Source organism: Mobula birostris, chromosome 21 (genome assembly GCF_030028105.1).
Source record: "Mobula birostris isolate sMobBir1 chromosome 21, sMobBir1.hap1, whole genome shotgun sequence".
Lineage (NCBI taxonomy): Eukaryota > Metazoa > Chordata > Chondrichthyes > Myliobatiformes > Myliobatidae > Mobula > Mobula birostris.
Genome location: NC_092390.1, coordinates 45,956,119 through 45,976,144, shown reverse-complemented (window position 1 = coordinate 45,976,144; position 20,026 = coordinate 45,956,119). Strand labels below are relative to the sequence as shown.

Here is a 20,026-nt window from a genome sequence, read left to right as displayed (position 1 = left end):
AAGGAATTGGTAAACAGGTACAAAGAAACTTTATTGACTGCATAGAGAAACAACAATAAAAAAGTTAAGCATAAAATTTAACCCAGATTTCCCAGAAAAGGACTCAGCAACTCATTGAATGAACAGTTTCGCCTGAGCTTCCTTCCAAAGAAAGGATTAGATGCCAATGCAACTAATAATTTTAATTCTGTGACAGACAGAATTCTGCAAGACAAAGATATAGAATAGTTCAAAGCCATGGCAGATCACAGAGCTCAAATACTGATCAGCTGGATCGCACTAAATATTGGAAGATTTGAAAGGCTAAGTTGTCTATGCTTTTCATCCAACGTAAAGCAGTTTAAATTTGCCATTCAAGAACAAGGTAGCAATAACTGTTGAGAATGGAAACATTTGGGGTTCAGAGATAATAAACTGTAACAGAAATTAGAATTGCTTACATAAAAGTTGTCATAAAATTAAAAGCAATATCCAGAAAGAAGTAAAACAGGAATGAACTATATTAAAGATTATGATCTGAATGGAAAATGGAAAGACTTTACCCCTAAAAAAATTATGAGCCACACAAGAAAGTAAATTTGACACAGGTGAAAGGGAAGACATGAGACAGAAAGGGATCTCATATAATTTTCAAACAGGGAAGCAAGTGAACTATAAATAGATAAAGACTATGAAATTGATGAGTTGTAAAGATGAAGCATGCCAGGAATATACATGAAGACATAAAAGAACAATAGGAAAATGCTCTTAGCATAAATAAGTATTTTAAAAAGAATACAAAGAAACTCTGTCAAAAACTACTAGTAATGAAGAGATGGGACAACTGTGTGAGAATGACGAAATCATTATTTAATGAAAGGAGTTCACAGAGGGAGGGGAAAGTCTGCTAATCCTAGTTACCACAGGAGAAGGCAGAGAATAAAAGCCTTCAAGCAGGTGGTTAACAAAGCTTCAGTCTCTGAAATTTCCTATCATAGTAAACTGGAGTGATGAGACTGATGGTCCTCATCAATAATTTTATTTATTTCAAATATGAATTACTTGGAAAGCAGTTAATGTAGACTTTTTCCACAAAAGTGGAAAATAATTCTGGCCCAGTCCATTGCAGGAAAGCAGCATCCATCATCAGGGACCCCCAGCACACAGGACATGCTCTCTTTTCACTGCTGTCTCAGGACTCACACCACCAGGTTCAGCAACTGTTATTACTCGTCAACAATCAGGCTCTTGAAACAAGGGGAATAACTTTACTTCCCCATCACTGAAATGTTCCCACAACCTATGGACTCACTTTCAAGGATTCTTCATCTCATGTTCTCAATATTTAGTTATTATTGTTGTTTCTTTCTTTTTATATTTTCACAGTTAGTTGTCGTCTTTTGCACACTGATTAAATGCCCAATTTGGTACGGTCTTTCATTGATTCTACTATGGTTGTCATTCTTTTATGGATTTATTGGGTATGCCCCCTTAAAAATAAAACTCAGGGTTGTATATCATATATGTACTTTGATCATAAATTTACTTTGAACTTGGAAATAATGCATCTTTTAATTAGAGACCAGTGAGCACAGTATTTTTAATGTTAAGGGATCACATATAAGGTAATTTTAGTGGATAGAGAAGTATTAGAAGTAGCCAACATAACGTCCTTGTTTAAATAAAGTTCATCTTCAAAAATCTAAAAAGTCTGGAGGTTTAGCCTTACCTAATTTTATGTTTTATTACTGGGCAGTTAATATACGATATCTTACATTTTGGCTATGTTATATTAATCGTGTAGACTGTCCGGTATGGGTTTCTTTAGAAGCTAACTCTGTTAATAAATTTTCTATTATTTCTCTTCTTGGATCCTCATTTCCTTTATTTGTAAGTAAACTAACTGATAATTTAAAAGTTAAACAAACCCTGAGGATCAGGATACAATTTAGAAAACATTTTGGTTTATTGAGATTTTCCCTTTCAAGTCCCATTTATTCTAATTTTTTTTAACCCTCCATGACTGATTTAGTTTTTAAAGAATGGAACAGGTTGGGTATTCAATGTTTTTGGGGTCTGTTTGTTGGAGGAAACCTTTTTTCATTTGAGCAATTGTCAGCTAAATATAGCTTACCCAAAACTCACTTTTTTAGATATCTACAAATCAGAGACTTTCTAAGATCTCAATTATGCACATTCCCTATAAGCTCAAATGAGAACTTACGAGACGTAATTTTTAATTTGACACCTTTTCATAATGGTTCAATATCTGATATTTATGGTATGTTACTGGAGACGAGCTATGTTCCTTTAGACGAAATTAAGAATCTCTGGGAACAAGATTTACAGACGTCAATATCTGAGGAAACTTGGAATGAAATTTTTTAAATCGCTTCTCGGCCTTTTGGCTAAGATCAAGTGTAGTAGGAAAAAACAGAAATTTTTAAACTGGTGAATACTTCATCGCCATGTGCTCGCCATTCCCTCATACAATTTAAGGTGGTACTAGAGTCTATATGACTAAAGATAAGCTTTCTCGTTTTTATTCGGATATATCTCCCTGCTGTAACAGATGTAATAATGGAGAAGCTTCATTAATTCATATGTTTGGACGTCCGAGTCTTGGAAAATATTGGAAGGAAGTTTTTCAAACTTTTTCTTTACTTTTCAAAGTCAATTTTAGGCCTAATCCTCTGACGGCCCTATTTGGTATTGTTGCAGGACAAGATATCAAGCTGAAGACATCAGATTTACATATTTTGGCCTTTAGCTCTCTTATAGCTAGGAGGGCGCTTTTGTTTAAATGGAAAGATGTTTTTCCTCCTACTCATGCTCAATGGTTATGCGACATTATGTCATGCTTAGATTTAGAGAAGATTCATTGTTCAATTTCTGAATCTCATCAAGACTTTCAAACATTGTGGGGACCTTTTCTGAATTATTTTCAAAACTTTCAAAACCCTCAATTCGTTGTTTAAATTCAGATGTTGGCTATTATCATCTTTTATTATATGAGGAGGTATTTTACCTTTTTATCCCTTAATAAACAGCTTTGGTCTTGGTAGAGGTTAGATTTTTTTTTGTAATAAATTAGTATAGTTCAATATAACTATTGATTAACTTACATGAATACGGGGTAATGAGATTGTTATTAAGGATAGATATAATGTAATTGGTAGTTTTAAAAAAATATTTTTTGACCTTTTATATATACTTTCTTGTACTCTGTATTCTTCTATGGAGAAACTAATAAAAAATATTGGAAAGAAGTAGCCAACATTAACTTACCACTCAGTTCTTGATCAACAATAAGATTTCTTTGAGGAGGTTGCAGGAATGGTTAACAATGATTGGAACTTATCTGAATTTCAGACCCAGCTCTCAGAACAGTTTGGTTAAGTGCATGCCCGTGGATTGTAAAATAATAAACTGGGTTGATGCAGCTGTCTGTAAGGAGTTGTATGTTCTCCCCATGACTGTGTGGGTTTCCTTTGGGTGTTCTGGTGTCCTCCCACAGTCCAAAGATGTACTGACTGGAAGGCTAATTGCTCATTGTAAATTGGCCCGTGATTAGGTAAGGGTTAAATCAGGGGCTGCTGGTTGAAGCAGTTCAAAAGGCTGGAAGGGCCTGTTTGGCCTAGTATCTCAATAAATAAATGAATGAGTGAATGAATGCTACACTGTTCTTTCTTTATTGCTGTGAGTTTATTTTTCCTGGTACCTATCCAGTTGTCTTTTAAGCGTTATTATTGGATTTCTTCCACCAGCCTTTCAGGTGGAACAAATTTGCGGCATCATAAACAAGAGAAAATCTGCAGGTACTGGAAATACGGGCAACACACACACACAAAATGCTGGAGGAACTCAGCAGGTGAGGCAGCATCTATGGAAAAAAGAACAGTCAATGTTTTGGGCCGAGACACTTTGGCAGGACTGGAGAAAAAATGCTGAGGAGTAGATTTAAAAGGTGGGGGGGAGGGGAGCGAGAAACACCAGGGGATAGGTGAAACCTGGAGGGGGAAGGATGAAACAAAGAGCTAGGAAGTCGATTAGTGAAAAATCAGAAGGCCATGGAAGAAAGAAAAAGGGGGGAGGAGTACCAGGGGGAGGTGATGGGCGAGCAAGGAGATAAGGTGAGGTTGGGAAAAGGGGATGGGAAATGGTGAAGGGATGGGGGCATTACCAGAAGTCTGAAAAATCAATGTTCATGTCATCGGGTTGGAGGCTACCAAAATGGAATATAAGGTGGTGCTCCTCCAACCTAAGTGTGGCCTCATTGTAACAGTGGAGGGGGCCATGGATGGACATATCAGAATGGGAATGGAAAGTGGAATTAAAATGAGTGGTCACTGGGAGATTCCACTTGTTCTGACAGATGGAGCATAGATGCTCATCAAGGCGGTCTCCCAATCAATGTCGGGTCTCACCAATATACAGAAGGCCACACTGGGAGCAACAAACACAGTATATGACCCCTACAGACTCACAGGCGAAGTGTTGCCTCACCTGGAAGGACTGTTTAAGGGCCCTGAATGGTAGTGAGGGAGGAGGAGTAGGGGCAGGTGAAGCACTTGTTCTGCTTGCAAGGATCATTGCGGAGGGACAAATGGTCAAGGGAGTCGCGTAGGGAGCGATCTCTGGGGAGGGAAAGATGTGTTTGGTACTGGGATCCTGTTGGAGGTGACAGAATTTTCGGAGAATTATGTGCTGGACACGGAGGCTGCTGGCTTGGTAGGTGAAGACTAGAGGAACCCAATTCCTGGTAGCGTGGTAGGAGGATGGGGCAAGAGCAGACGTGTTTGAAATGGAAGAGATGCGGTTGAGGGTGGCATTAATGGTGGAGGAAGGGAAGCCCCTTTCTTTGAAAAAGGAGGATATCTCCCTTGTTCTAGGTTGAAAAGCCTCATTCCGAGAGCAGATGCAGCAGAGCCGGAGGAATTGAGAGAAGGGGATGGCATTTTTACAAGTAGCAAATTTTAATCACTCTTTGGGCAAATTCTCATCTTACTCTTGTATTGTGGGAACATTGTCCCTGCACCAACCTAATCAATCATCAAGGACTTCCACTGAATTTAATACTACAATAATGCTTAAGACACACTTCATAAAGGTTTAAATAACTTAGATTAGATTAGATTATGAGGACGCACAGTCCTCTTTTATTGTCACTTAGTAATGCATGCATTAAGAAATGGTACAATGTTTTTCCAGAATGATATCACAGAGACACATGACAAACCAAGACTGGAAAACTGACAAAAACCACATAATTATAACATATAATTACAACAGTGCAAAGCAATACCGTAATTTGATAAGAACAGACCATGGGCACAGTAAAATCACAAAGTCTCTCGAAAGTCCCTTCATCTCACGCAGACGGTAAACCTCCAGCGCTGCCAACTTGCCGATGCAGCATCTCGGAAGCATCTGACCATAGTCCAACTCCGAGTCCATCCGAAAACTCTGAGCCTCCGACCAGCTCCCCGACACTGAGCACCATCTCTGCCGAGTGCTTCGACCCCAGCCCCGGCAACAGGCGATGCGCAAGGCCGAGGAATTGGGGCCTTCCCTCTGGCAATTCTCGATCGCGCGGTAGCTGCGGCAGCTTTCTTGCTTTTGTACACTATTTGTTAATTAATCAAGCAAAAGTTCACAAATGCATTTTTGGTACAACTTAATTAACTTCCCTATTACTGCACCACCCAGAATCTGCCTGACATGTCCAATCCTCCACCTCAAACACCCATCTCTACTGCCTTTATCTCTTTCTATTGCCTATGACATTTGCTCTGCATCTCTTCGCTCTTCTCATCACCCCACATTTCTTGGCATTGCATTTCACCTGAAAGGTTACTGCGCAGTTCACAGGCCCATCTCCTCTTAAAGTCCTCACTGGAATTTATTGCACTTCCAAGCTTTATGTCATCTATAAACTTTGTTTTGTTGCTCTGACTACACATAACACCTGGTATCGCTATGTATCTGAAAGAGCAGCGGCTCCAAGTTTCTGCTCTCAAAGCAGACTTCGTAATATTTGGCACCAACAATGACCTCTGCTGATGCCAACAATTACATTCTCATTACATAAAAACATCACAAGCTTTCAAAAAGACCCATAAAAATGTGTCTAACCCATATAGTTACAGCAATTTGAAATAATTCACATACGTAATAGTAATAATAGCCTAAATGTTCCTTCATAGATGCAGACTTACCTTCTTGGACCTGCAGGTCAAACCTGCTTTCCTAGGAATCTCTTTCCTTCATTAGAGATGAATACAACTAGAGGACATAGATTCAGGGGAAGGACCTATAGATTTAGCAAGATCTGAGTGCAGCTTTTTCACTCAGTACCTGAAGAAGAGTGTCAGAGAAAGTGGTGGAAGCAGAGTTGTCAACAGTAGTTACAAGGTGTCTACATGAGCACTTGAATCACCTAGGCATTGAAAACTGCAGGCCAAGTACTAGGAGATGATTAATATGGAAGGCTGCCTGTGATGGACTAAGTAGCCTGATTCCATGCTGTTTGATTCTAATAATTTAAAAATAAAAATCACCGATATTATTTTAAATTATAAAAGCATGAATGCAAATAAAAATAAAAACTACTTCCTTAGTCTTATTTTTTTCCTTGCAGCTTTACAATTTGTATTTACAGTTCAAAGTTCAAAATAATTTTATTATCAAAGTATGTCACCATTTTTTGTGGTTGTTCATAGTAAATGGAAAAAAAACACAATAGAATCAATGAAAAAACTGTGCAAAAGCAAAAGAAGTATTAAATAATAATATAAATAAGCAATAAATATTTTATTTTATTTCTTAGAGATACAGGAAAGAGTAGGGCCTTCCAACCCTTCAATCTGACAACCTCCATTTAACCCTAACCTGACCACGGGATGATTTACAATGACCAATTAACCTACTGGGCATGGCTTTAGACTGTGGAAAGAAACGAGAGTACCCGGTAAAAACCCACACCTTCCATGGCGAGGATGTGCAGAGACTCTTTATGGAGCATGCTGGAATTGAACTCTGATGCCTCAAGCTGTAATAGCATTGCACTAATTACTGCACAGCCGTGGCACCCACATCAAGGATATGAGTTGTAAAGTCCCTGTATGTGAGTCCACAGGTTATGGAATCAATTCAGAGTGTTGGGGTGACTGAACTTATCCCCTCTGGTTGAGGGGTAATAACTGTTCCTGAAAGTGGTGATGTGAGGCTTGAGGCTCCTGTTTCTCCTTCCTAATAGCAGCAGTGAGAAGAGAACATGGCCTAGATGGTGGATGCTCTTTTCCTGCAACAACACTCCTTGGAGGGGGCGGGGGAGGCCTTTATCCCTGATGGACTGGGCTTTATCTACCACTTTTTGTAGTTTTTTTCCCATTCAAGGTCATCAGTGTTTCCATGATGCAACCAGTCAGTATACTTTCCACTGCATATCTACAGAAGTTTGTCAAAGTTTTGGATAACATGTTGAATCTGCGCAGACCTCTAAGAAAGGAGAGGCACTGCTGTGCCTTCTTTGTGATGGTATTTACATACTGGACACATGCCAGATACTCTGAAATGATAATGCTGATGAATTTAAAGTCACTGACTTTCTCCATCTCTGATCCTCTGATCCCCTGATGAGGACTGGCTCGTAAGTGAGTGAGCTTGTGGATTTTGTGTCCGCTCTAACCTGATGCAGGAACTGAGAGCAGATGCCCCAGCTGAAATGATGAGGAAACTCAACGTCTCTGCTGCACTGATGGACTCCATTTAGAAAGTTCAACAACTGAGTGCAATAGAGAAATCACCAGTCAGTAAGTCTAGGAAATTTCCAATCAGGCGGGAGTTGTAATCCTTGCAGACAATTATACTGAAAGGGTAGCAAAACCCAGTAAAATCGTTTTTATTATGTTCACGGGCATAGCCAGGACTATTGAACAGTTCCTGTTTTTACTTTTTACCTTAAATATAAAAGTAGCTGTAAACAGCAATTGTTGCTTTAAGGCTGTTACTCTTGTACTAAGGCAGGGCTGGCCAACTTTTTACATTCCGTGAGCCAATTTTTTCATGCGCGAGTTCAGATGTGATTTTTTCACGCACAAGTTCTATAGTAACATATTTTTACAAGAATTGAAATGGGGTACAAGAGTTGTATGGCACATCTGAACTCATGAGTGAAAAAATTGATGCATGGAATGTAAAAGGTTGGCCACCCCTGTACTAAGGAGCATTCACCACTTACAGGACTGTAACAATCCTTATTGAAGAGACAGACTGTGAGGAGCCTCAAACAAAGAGTTTAATCTAGTTTTGTGTCTCCTGTGTGCTTGTCTGGATTTTTGCAAATGGACAGTTGGATGTTAGGATCGCACAAAGAGCACATAACTCACACTGACAAAGAGGGCAGATTGGCAAAGAGTCAGAACCATCAAGAATGACAGAGTCATTCCACATTGGTAGCCTGAGTTCTGAAAACTTACAATCCATTGAACCACACTGAGGTCTGGACCTGAGTACAAGAAATTGACTGGAAGTAAAAAATCACCCTCAGAATTCTCGAAGGACCGATAATATCATTTGGCAAGCCAGTCCCAGACTTGGTATATCTTGGAAATCTTGCAAGTTTGTCAAAATGACTTCACCTTTAATTCATGCAATGAAATTATAGAGTTATAAGTTCAGTCAAAAGCTGGAGAGATGAATGACTACATTGCCCTCCAGAATATTTGATAATCATAACTACAGGGTGTCTTTGGATCAGGTACAAAGATGGATTAGTATGAAAATGTTTGATACAGCAGGACTTTCAAGCAATCGAGCCACATCATATTCCACAGCAAAGTATAATCTTACTGAAATGTAAATGAACAGGTGAAGAATGAAGTCAAGTCCTGAAAAACCTAACTTGAGGAGAGAATGTATGAGAGGAAATGCAATCAGTGTAAGCTTTATGATTCCAGCATTAGAGAAAATAGTTCAATGTGCACAATTGTATTTATGAACTGGGTCTTCACAGCAGGTCAGATGCATAGAAGTGGGAATAACAGGGAGACTTGGGACAAGGCATTATACAATGAAAATTAGAGAAGGATTCCACAACACTTACAGTATTGTGCAAAACCCTTAGGCACGCATATACAGCAAAGGTGTCAAAGACTTTTGCACAGTACTGTTGTAATTTTATGTATTGCTCTGTCCTGCTGCTGCTACAAAAAACATATTTCATGATATATGTGAGTGATTCTGATATGGGTTCCTATTGCCGACTGAGAGTGGGAAGGGAACAGGGAGAGGGGAATCATATTTGGGAAAAGGGAAAGGGAGTGAGAAGCACTGGAGATACATTCTGTAATGATCAATAAACCAATTGTTTGGAGTGAAGTGACCTTGCCTGGTGCCTCAGGGCTGGGTGTGTCTGCACCTGTGTCAATCCCCACCCTGGCACCCCTTCTCTGCCACCTGTCCTGCACCCCTCCCCCATGGGTCCATTCTGGCCATTCTCAACATCCTTTGCACCATTCAGATTTACAAACTTGCTCTCTGCTTCACGTTGACAAATACAATACTGTGCAAAAATCTTTGGCATCATAACTATAGGTATGTGCCTAAGACTTTTGGACAGTATTGTATATTGATCACTTATGTTGACTGCAAGATACCCAGGAGCATACGAAATAAGGATCATAGGATCAAAGAGGCACAAGCAGCTGTAGATGCTGGTATCTGGAGCAAAGAATAATCTTCTGGAAGAGTTCAGCAGGTCAGCAGTATCTCTGAAGGTTTAGAAATAGTTACCATTTTATGTAAAGATCCCAAATCAGAACTGATGCAGAGTATTGACCTGAAAAGTGACCATCCTTTTAAATATAAGATCAAAGATGTTTCTGAATCGTGTCTCACCACTGTAAAAAAGAAAAGTGATGAGACACCATTCGGTCCCATTGGAGAACAAAGGAAAAAATCTGCTCATCACACTCTAGGAAGAATGTGATTGCACAGGAGATTCACCAGGATGTTGCCTGCAGCAGAGTATGTCAGCTGTGAGGAAAATGCAAAAGACAGGGTTTGTTTTTCTTGGTGTGGAAAGGACTAAGGGGGTACCTAACTGCGAGGTGACAACATTATGAAGGATGTAGACAGCATAGAAAAGTTTTCCCCTAGCAAAGGTTACCTTAACTACCAGGCATAAGTAGATTTAGAGGGAATTGGGAAGAAATTGTTTCAGAGTGTGGCTGAAATCAGGAATGCACTGTCTTATGGAGTGGTGGAGGCAGCCATTCTCATATTTTTTAAGAAATAGAAGGCTACAGGCTGAGTAATGACCAGTATGTACATGATTGACTGATTGGCCTGTTTCTGTGCTGTATTGGTCTGTGACTTCATGACTGTAGCAGCCCTGATCCCAGATAACTAGTGGCACAGGCACAAATAAGGAATTAATAGAAAACACATAGATTCAGCTAATTTGTTGGTCTGTTGGTTATGTGCGTTGTCGTATGACGTGGGCAATCATGGTCTTTCTGTGACCATGATTGCTCTTGGCAAATCTTTCTGCAGAAGTGGTTTGCAATTGCCTTCTTCTAGGCAGTGTCTTTACAAGGCGGGTTACCCCATGTGGTAAACCATGTATATATGTTGTAACTCGGTTACCTGTCTGGACACACCCCTCTGCTGACTGCCCCTGTGGCTCCTCCCACAGAGTCCTGTATAAAGGTGATCGCCTTGCCCCACCCCCTCAGTCCGGGGACAGACACTCACTGTGGAGGTCGTATTGTACAGCGAATAAGTCTTTCAGTATTTTACCAAATCTCAGTCTTTTGGAGTAATTGAAGGTGCTTCACCCCATCCATTATCAATACTCTTCAAAGATTGTTTGTCTAATGTCAGTGCTCGCATAACCAGGACGTGTGATCTGCATCCGGTGCTCATACGGCCATCTATCACCTGCTCCTGTGGCCTCACATAACCCTGATTGAGGGGGGAAGGGGATGGTGTTGCTAAGGTGTCACACCTTTCCCTAAGGCGACTGACAGACTAGCGAACGGAAGAAATGCCTTACACTCCATTTCGGTAGAGACATATCTCCAACCCCCACCCAATTTTTAAACTTATTTTGAATGTTCTTCCAAAGAATGGAAGCAGTGGAGTGACTGCAGAGTGACAATGGTCCTAGCTTTAACGCTGTTACTTCTTTAAGAACCGTGTCATGTGACCAACTGCACCCTGGTCTGACACCTCCTTCAAACTTCTTTCCTCTGAGCACCACCTGCCCCAGCTATTTGCGGGGTGTGTGGGTGTGTTTTGTGCACTTGAGAGGGCCACCCGTGGGAGTGGCTAGAGAGCAGCCACCGCACCTTGTCACTCATCGCAGGGTCGTTGCGAAGGCGGAAGTTCCCGGTGAGTGCGAGTTCCTCGGAGTCCTAGGACCCATCTCTCTCTCTCCTGAGGGCGGGCGATGTGAGTTATAACCCTGCTCGGCCCCTGTTGTCCCATTCTCCCTCACACAGTACGAGTGAAACTGAGCGGCGAGTCTCCGCGGCACAGCGCTATCCAAACCTCACATACGCAACTCCAGCTTGCATTGTATGCTCCAGTGTGTCGAACTGCTGCTCTAACCTCTCAGCACAGGCCTGCCCAGCACTTCCGCACGTGGCTCTTTACAACTCGGCGCACAGTATTGCAATTTAAATAACTTGTTCGGAATTCCTGACCCGGCATTTTCATACTGTGCCAGTTCTTTCCCTCATTTCAGTTTTCAGAGATAACAAGGATCCAACTGACAATGCCAAATTAAAGATTGCTGTTCCTTTAAGGGAAGGCAGTGCCGTAGAGAGATGCACTTGTATGCTTAGGCGTCCCGGAGCACGTTAAGAAGTCCTGCCACTGAGCGATCCACAGTCTCAGGCTTCTCTGTAGAGTTCTGCTGACTGACATCTCGGTGAAACGGATACACTGCTGACAGGAGGATCCTCGTGGAGTACATTCACTGGTCGCCATGCAGTGTTGTAAACAGACTAATCTCTGACTAGCGAACATACTCCAGGTGGATCTCCTACCTGACATTACTGGCACTGGTCTGTTTCACTTCAATGAAACATTATTCATTTGGGTTTTATGAAGATGTCCTTTGACTACCAATTATTATCCATTCTTAGAAGTCTGTTTAAAAATGAAATGCTCTGGGAACGTGTAGGAAGATAAGTACTTTACATTAACTCTACTTATCCCTGTAGTGCTGTCCTTTAAAGAATTTGCAGTATATATGCACAAAGCCTCACAGTACTGAATGTGAGCAGTTTAATAGCTATGTTCTGTATTTATTCAATAAGGTCTTATTTATTTAGTAGAGAACGTTCTTTGATCCTACCGCCGTTAAGCATTTTTGGGAGAATGTATGAATTAATATAAATTCCATTCTCACCTTTTCCACTTACTTATCAGCATTTTCAAGAATGTAATTATTACTTACTGTGTTATTTTAAATAAGAGGTAGAAGAGCAAACTTAGGTAACCAAAAAAAAAGACACATTGCTGTGTAAGAGGTTAGAGTTTTTTGGGACACAAGTTATTTATAGATACCAAAATCATATTTGGTTGCTTTCTTGCATTTATGCTTCTCCAAACTTAAGTGAAGCATCACTGTCCACCCACAAATCTACAGCAGCTCTGGTCAGGCTCTGTTGTAGTCCTTAAAGTGCATCTGGTCCACATTTCGAACAGCTGCTGTATATGATATCAGAATCAGGTTGAATATCACCGGCATATGTCATGTAATTTGTTATTATGTGGGCTGCAGTACATTGCAATACATAATAAAAAAAACTAAATGACAGTATATACATATATAAAAAGTTAAATTAAATAAGTAGTGCAAATAGAAAAAAAAATAGTGAGACAGTGCTCCTGGATTCAATGTCCATCCAGAAATCTGATGGCAGAGGGGAAGAAGCTGTTGTGGAATCGCTGAGTGTGTGCCTTCAGGCTCTCAATCTCTGCATCTGAACATTAAGTCTGTTAAATGGCAGATCATTTGGAGAAGCTGGAGAAAGCATTGAAATTATCTTAACAGAAATCAGTTCAGGACATTTTGGGCCAAGTGGTTAAAATAACGGGTCAAATGATTGGCTGGTAATCTTTAATCAGTATCCTAATAAGTATGTTGTGACACGAGAGACCACAGATGCTCAGAATCTTGAGCAATAAACAAAATGCGAGAGGAACTCAGCAGCACAGGCTGATGAAGGTCTTCAACCCGAAACATTGACTGTGTATTTCCCTCCAGAGATGCTGCCTGACCTGTTAATTTCCTCCAGCATTTTGTTTGTTGATCACTGTTGGTGGCTCAGTGTTTTTTTTTCTGATAACTCGTTAATGGACTGTTTTGTGGTTCAGCTGTGTTAGACTAGGTTCCTTGGTGTAGTAACTGTTTGATTCAGAATTGGCTTGCCCATAGAAGACAGAGGGTAGAGGTTGATGGGTCTTATTCTGGCTTGAAGTCTGTGACTAGAGATGTTTCTACAGGCTCTGGGACCTCTGTGTTAGATTGGACTGAAACATAGACGGGTGGATTTGTGAGTTTGCAGATGATATGAAGATTAGTCGTGTTCTGCATAGCAGGGAAATCCAGTGAAGGATACAGTGGGATGCAGCTCAGACATAGATGTGAGCGGAAAAATGGCAGGGGGAGTTTAACCCGGCCAGCTTTGAAGTGTTGTACTATGGGAGGTCAAACGTAAAGAGACCCTTAATGGTGTTGAGATGCAGAGCGGATTTTGGGGTCCAAGTCCATAGTTCCTTGTAACTGGCAGTGAAAGGGAGTTAAAGAACGCATGTGGCACACTTGCCTTTATAGTCAAGGATTTGAGTTCAAGAGTTAGGAAGTTATGGTGCAACATTATATATAAAACACTTAAGTAGGCTGCATTTGCAGTATTGTATTCAGTTTTGGCTGCCCTGTGAAAGAAAGGATGTGGGTGTTTTGCAGAGAGAGCAGAAGTGGTTTACCAGAATAAGGAGAGCCAGGTGGTTCAGTTTGGTAGGTCAAATATGATGGCAGAATATGGTATTAGTGGTAAGACTCTTGACAGTGTGGAGGATTAGAGGGATCTTGGGGTCCGAGTCCAAAGGACACTCAAAGCTGCTGCGCAGGTTGACTCTGTGGTTAAGAAAGCATATGGTGCATTGGCCTTCATCAATCATGGGATTGAGTTTAGGAGCCGAGAGGTAATGTTGCAGCTATTTCGGACCCTGGTCAGACCCCACTTGGAGTACTGTGCTCAGTTCTGGTCGCTTTACTATAGGAAGGATGTGGAAACCATAGAAAGGGTGCAGAGGAGATTTACAAGGATGTGGCCTGGATTGGGGAGCCTTGTGAGAATAGGTTGAGTGAACTCGGCCTTTTTTCCTTGGAGCGACGGAGGATGAGAGGTGACCTGATAGAGGTGTGTAAGATGATGAGAGGCATTGATTGTGTGGATAGTCAGAGGCTTTTTCCCAGGGCTGGAATGGCTAGTACGAGAGGGCACAGTTTTAAGGTGCTTGGAAGTAGGTGCAGAGGAGATGTCAGGGGTAAGTTTTTTATGCAGAGAGTGGTGAGTGCGTGGAATGGGCTGCTGGTGATGGTGGTGGAAGCGGATGTGATAGGGTCTTTTAAGAGACTTAGATACATGGAGCTCAGAGAATAGAGGGCTATGGGTAACCCTAGGTAATTTCTAAGGTAAGGACATGTTTGGCACAGCTTTGTGGGTCGAAAGGCCTGTATTGTGCTGTAGGTTTTCTATGTTTCTAAGGAGAGGTTAGATAAACTTGGGTTGTTTTCTCTGCAACATGGAGGCTGAGGAGAAATCTGAGAGATATCAATTATGAGAGACACAGATAAAGTAGACAGCCAGGGTTGAAAAGTGTAATACCTGAGGGCATCCATTTAATGTTAGAGGGAATAAGTTCAAAGGAGATGTTCAGGGCAGGATTTTTACACAAAGAGTGGTGGGTGCTTGGAATACACTGCCAAGAGTGGTAGTGGAGGCAAATACAATCGAGGTATTCAGGAATCTCTTATATAGACACATGGATGTACAGGTAATGAAAAGATATAAACATTGTTTAAGCAGAAGGGACTAATATATTGGGCATTTGATTACTAATTTAATTAGTTCAGCACAATATTTTGGGCCGAAGGGCCTGTTTCTGTGCTGTACTGTTCTATGTTCCATGTTCTGTGTTCTAAATATGCTATGTAGAGGCAAGCTATTAAAGGCCCACTACTTTGTTGGTCACTGATAATTACGTTTTTCCTACCTTTCACTTAATTATGTATATATTGCAGCAGATTGCTGAGTTCAGTTCCTATTACGAGAATGACGATTAGAGTAGAAAATACAGTATAATGGATATAAGGTGAGAAGAGGAGGGGGAGGAAATGTGGATTTTCCTTGTGGATTTTCCATTCCATGATATTTACATTAAATACATAAACTTACGAGGAATATATTTCCTCTCACTCCTCCTCGCTTGTTTCTGTAATGTAGGGGTTCCCAACCTGGGGTACACGGACCCCTTGCTTAATGGTATTGGTCCATGCATAAAAAAGGGTTGGGAACTTCTGCAGTTGTGTGTTCCTTATTTTCCCCGGACGAATATCTTTAAGATTGGTCCATGGTTCATTCATGGACTGTCCTTAGATCGCTCAGTGTACCCCTAAATCATGCAAAAAAGTAATGTCCTAAACTAGAGCTACTTCAGTCTAGAAACACAGGAAGAAGGTCAGAGCCCAACTTGCCGCATATTGCAACACACATAAAAGTTGCTGGTTAATGCAGCAGGCCAGGCAGCATCTCTAGGAAGAGGTACAGTCAACGTTTCGGGCCGAGACCCTTAGTCAGGACTGCCTGGCCTGCTGCGTTCACCAGCAACGTTTATGTGCGTTGCTTGAAATTCCAGCATCTGCAGATTTCCTCGTGCTTGCCGCATATTGCTCCTGGTCTGAGACCTTTGTGGTAGACACTGAAAGTGAATGGAATGCTGAGAGGCTCAGGAAGTCATAAGGGACATGATTGCTAATGCAAAACTCTTTGCAATCAGGAAAAAAAATCCATCCTGGTTGGTGTAGGATGGTTTAAAGGTTTGGTGTAGTGCAATTGATTAGGTATTCTGGATGTTCCGATGGATATCACGTGCTGGGATTGCAATGCAATATTAATCCAGGTATGTTTGATCAGATGCAGGATTTGTTGAAAATTCATGGCTGTGCCTCATTTGCTCAAACCCTAGTGATGAAATGGACTCCTGTTGATTACCATTCTGTGATTCTATGATTATCCTGTTTTCTGGGGTCAGTCCGTCAGCAGTAGCTGAGCTGTTTATTACTTTAGTGGACCCACAAGACCCAGTTTTGTGCACGGTTAGCACCATTTCAATTAGCTTCCGACTGGAAAGGGAGGAAGGGGACATTGCTTCCAACTGATGGTGGAAATTGTATCATGGATTTGGGAATATTGCTAGAAAATACAAATTCTGCTCTGGAGAGTTGAGAGGACATTAATGAGCAGATCTAAAAATGAAGACTGACGGGCAGGTATAAATGCAATGTAAGGTGGATTCGCCAACCCTTAATAGAAACACATTTACAGTGCTCAGGTGTGAGGCTTTATTCATCTGCATCTTGCATAGTGGGTACCATTGTGTATAGGGGCCTTAAGGGCATGACAGAATTCTAGCAATCTATCCACCAAGAGGCAATTGGGATGGCTTAAAATGTCCCGCGTGAAATGGCAGTGGCTCAAAGGAACCCAAATTAGCTGCCCTGTCTCACGATGACAGCAGTCATGATTCGACCACTGCCAAGCTGCAGTACACTTGCCGTTGGCAGTCAGTCAAATAGCTCAGACTGGTGCTACACACACAACAATGCTGCAGTTTAAGCTCAGGCCACCATAAGTTGTACCACAGTTTGGCATGTTGTGAAAACTGCTCTTACGGCTTTTAGGTAAGGAGTCAGAAGATGTTGGCCAGTAACCATGGAGCATTGGCAATATTCCTTCCAAGCAAAGGACTTGAGGCAAATTCTCTGCCAGTTGCTTCTAAAAGCCACAGTATGCAGCTGTGTGTACTTTGTAGATGATGCTTGGCATATGTTGGATCACCACAGTCTAATTTGGCTTGGACATTGCCAAAACGGCAATTCACAAGGATTGACAACACAAACTACCTTCTCTGCACATTTCTTTCACATGACTCACTTTGCTAAGTGTTATTGAAGATTGGGACTTTGTGATTCACACAGCAGACTGGAAGCAAATTTTCAGCCGTAAGGCTTGGAAAAGAAAGGCTGCAGTCTCTTGTGCACTTTGTCTCATCTATTCCATACTGTAGATAATTAATTTGTCAAATAAAGGGCACTTTGTTAGGTACACCTGTATTCATACATGTTAATGCAAATTCTAATCTAATCAGCCAATCATGTGGCACCTATTCAACGCATAAAAGCATGTAGACAGGGTCAAGAGGTTCAGTTGTTGTTCAGACCAAAATTCAGAACGGATATGAAATGTAATGTAAGTGACTTTGACCATGGAAAAATTGTTGGTGCCAGCTGGGATGGTTTGATTATCTCAGCAACTGCTGATCTCCTGGAATTTTCATTCACAACAGTCTCTAGAGGTTACAGAAAATGGTGTGGAAAAAACAAAAATATATCCAGTGAGTGGCAGTTTTGTGGGCGAAAATGCCTTGTTGATGAGAGATGTCAGAGGAGAATGGCCAGACTCGTTCAAGCTGACAGAAGGGTGACAGTAATTCAGGTAACCATGTGTTACAACTGTGGGGTGCAAATGATCATCTCTGAATGACGCTACGTCGAATCTTGAAGTGGATGGGCTGCAGCAGCAGAAGACCACAAACAAATTCTTAGTGGCCACTCTATTAGTTACATAAGGTAAATAAGCACATGAAATTCTGTTTTGAAGGCCATTGGCAACTGATTTTTGAATGCAATAAATACATGAAAGGGTGCACACCTGGTGTTAACTCCACCATTTAATTTAACCTCAGCATCACTTTTCTCCACTAATCCCACATTCATCTAATGTAGAGCAATGAGCACTGTAACACAGTACAGGCCCTTTAACCACAGACGTTTTAACCTACTCCAATATCAATCTAATCCTTTCCTCCTACTGTACATTGCCCTGCATTCTATTATCCATGTGCCTATCTAAGAGTGTCTTAAAAACCCTAAAGTGTCTGCCTCTATCAGTGCCCCGGCAGGGCATTCCATGCACCCACCAATCTCACTGTAAGTAACCTTTCTATACTTTCCTCCAAACACCTTAAAATTATACCCTGTATTAGGCATTTCTACCCTGGGGAAAATTCCTCTAATATCTAAAATTCCATCAATCTGCCTTAAATATATTCACAGCTGATCCTCCATAGCCTTCCTGGACAGAGAATTTCATAGATTGATTACCACATGGGTAAAGACATTTCTTCTCAATTTGGTACGTGAATAGTGGACTGCTTACTTTGAAACTGTGATCTCTGCTCATCTTTGGCACTGCATCTACCATTTAAAGCCCGACAAAATGCACCCCTCAAATGCATTTCAGCAAGGCTTATTGAGAAAGTAAGGAGGCATGGGATCCAAGGACACATTGCTTTGTGGACCACAGAAGGTAAAGAGTGGTTGTAGACGGGTCATATTTGGCATGGAGGTCGGTCACCAGTAGTGTGCCTCAGGGATCTGTTCTGGGACTCCTACTCTTTGTGATTTTTATAAATAACCTGGATGAGGAAGTGGAGGGATGGGTTAGTGAATTGGCTGATGACACAAAGGTTGGGGGTCTTGTGGATAGTGTGGAGGGTTGTCAGAGGTTACAATGGGACATTGATAGGAGGCAAAACTGGGCTGAGAAGTGGCAGATGGCGTTCAACCCAGATAAGTGTGAGGTGGTTCATTTTGGTAGGTCAAATATGATGGCAGAATATAGCATTAATGGTAAGACTCTTGGCAGTGTGGAGGATCAGAGGGATCTTGGGGTCGGAGTCCATAGGACACTCAAGGATGCTGCGCAGGTTGACTCTGTGGTTAAGAAAGCATACGGTGCATTGGCCTTCATCAATCGTGGGATTGAATTTAAGAGCCGAGAGACAATGTTGCAGCTGTATAGGACCCTGGTCAGACCCCACTTGGAGTACTGTGCTCAGTTCTGGTCACCTCACCATAAGAAGGATGTGGAAGCCATAGAAAGGGTGCAGAAGAGATTTACAAGGATGTTGCCTGGATTGGGGAGCATGCCTTATGAGAATAGGTTGAACTCAGCCTTTTTTCCTTGGAGTGACGGAGGATGAGAGGTGACCTGATAGAGGTGTACAAGATGATGGGAGGCATTGATTGTGTGGATAGCCAGAGGCTTTTTCCCCTCACGCCATTGAGCTCTGTATGAATGTTATATTACATGGTCTCATCATCCAAGTAATTGATACAGATTGTGAATAGCTGCGTTACCAGCACCAATCCACAGTTTCAGCTCATTAATCTTGTGACCACTGGAAAATGATGCTGGCGAGGTAGTAATGGAGGATGAAGATATGGAGTTTGAACTCAATAAGTACTTTGCATCAGTCTTCACTGTGGAAGACACTAGCAATGTGACAGAAGTCCGTGAGCGTCAGGGAGCAGGAGTGAGTGCTATTGATATTACAAAGGAAAAAGTGCTCGGCAAACTCAAAAGTCTTAAGGTGGTAAGTCACCTGGACCAGATGGACTACATCCCAGAGTTCTGAGAGAGGTTGCTGAAGAGATAGCGGATGCATTGGTCATGATCTTTCAGGAATCACTTGATTCTGGCAAGTCCCAGAGGACTGGAAGATTGCAAATGTCTCTCCACTCTTTCACAAGGGAGGAAAGAAATTATAAGCCAGTTAGCCTAATCGCAGTGGTAGGTAAAGTGTTGGAGTCTGTTATTAAGGATGAGGTTTCGGGGTACTTGGAGACTCATGGTAAAATAAGTCAAAGTCAGTATGGTTTCTGTAAAGGGAAATCTTGCCT

At 41.5% G+C, this 20,026-nt stretch overlaps 1 protein-coding gene and 1 pseudogene across 1 annotated transcript in view; both read left to right on the top strand.

The window, feature by feature from the left end:
* Positions 1-2,367: 2,367 nt before the first annotated feature.
* Positions 2,368-2,515, top strand: LOC140186029 (U2 spliceosomal RNA; annotated as a pseudogene).
* Positions 2,516-11,219: 8,704 nt separating this feature from the next.
* mgmt (O-6-methylguanine-DNA methyltransferase) overlaps positions 11,220-20,026 on the top strand; it is a 401,995-nt gene continuing 393,188 nt past the window's right edge. Inside the window, exon 1 of the mRNA XM_072239661.1 lies at positions 11,220-11,376. The gene's annotated coding sequence lies outside the window, so the exon portion shown is untranslated. The remainder of the gene's footprint in view (positions 11,377-20,026) is intronic.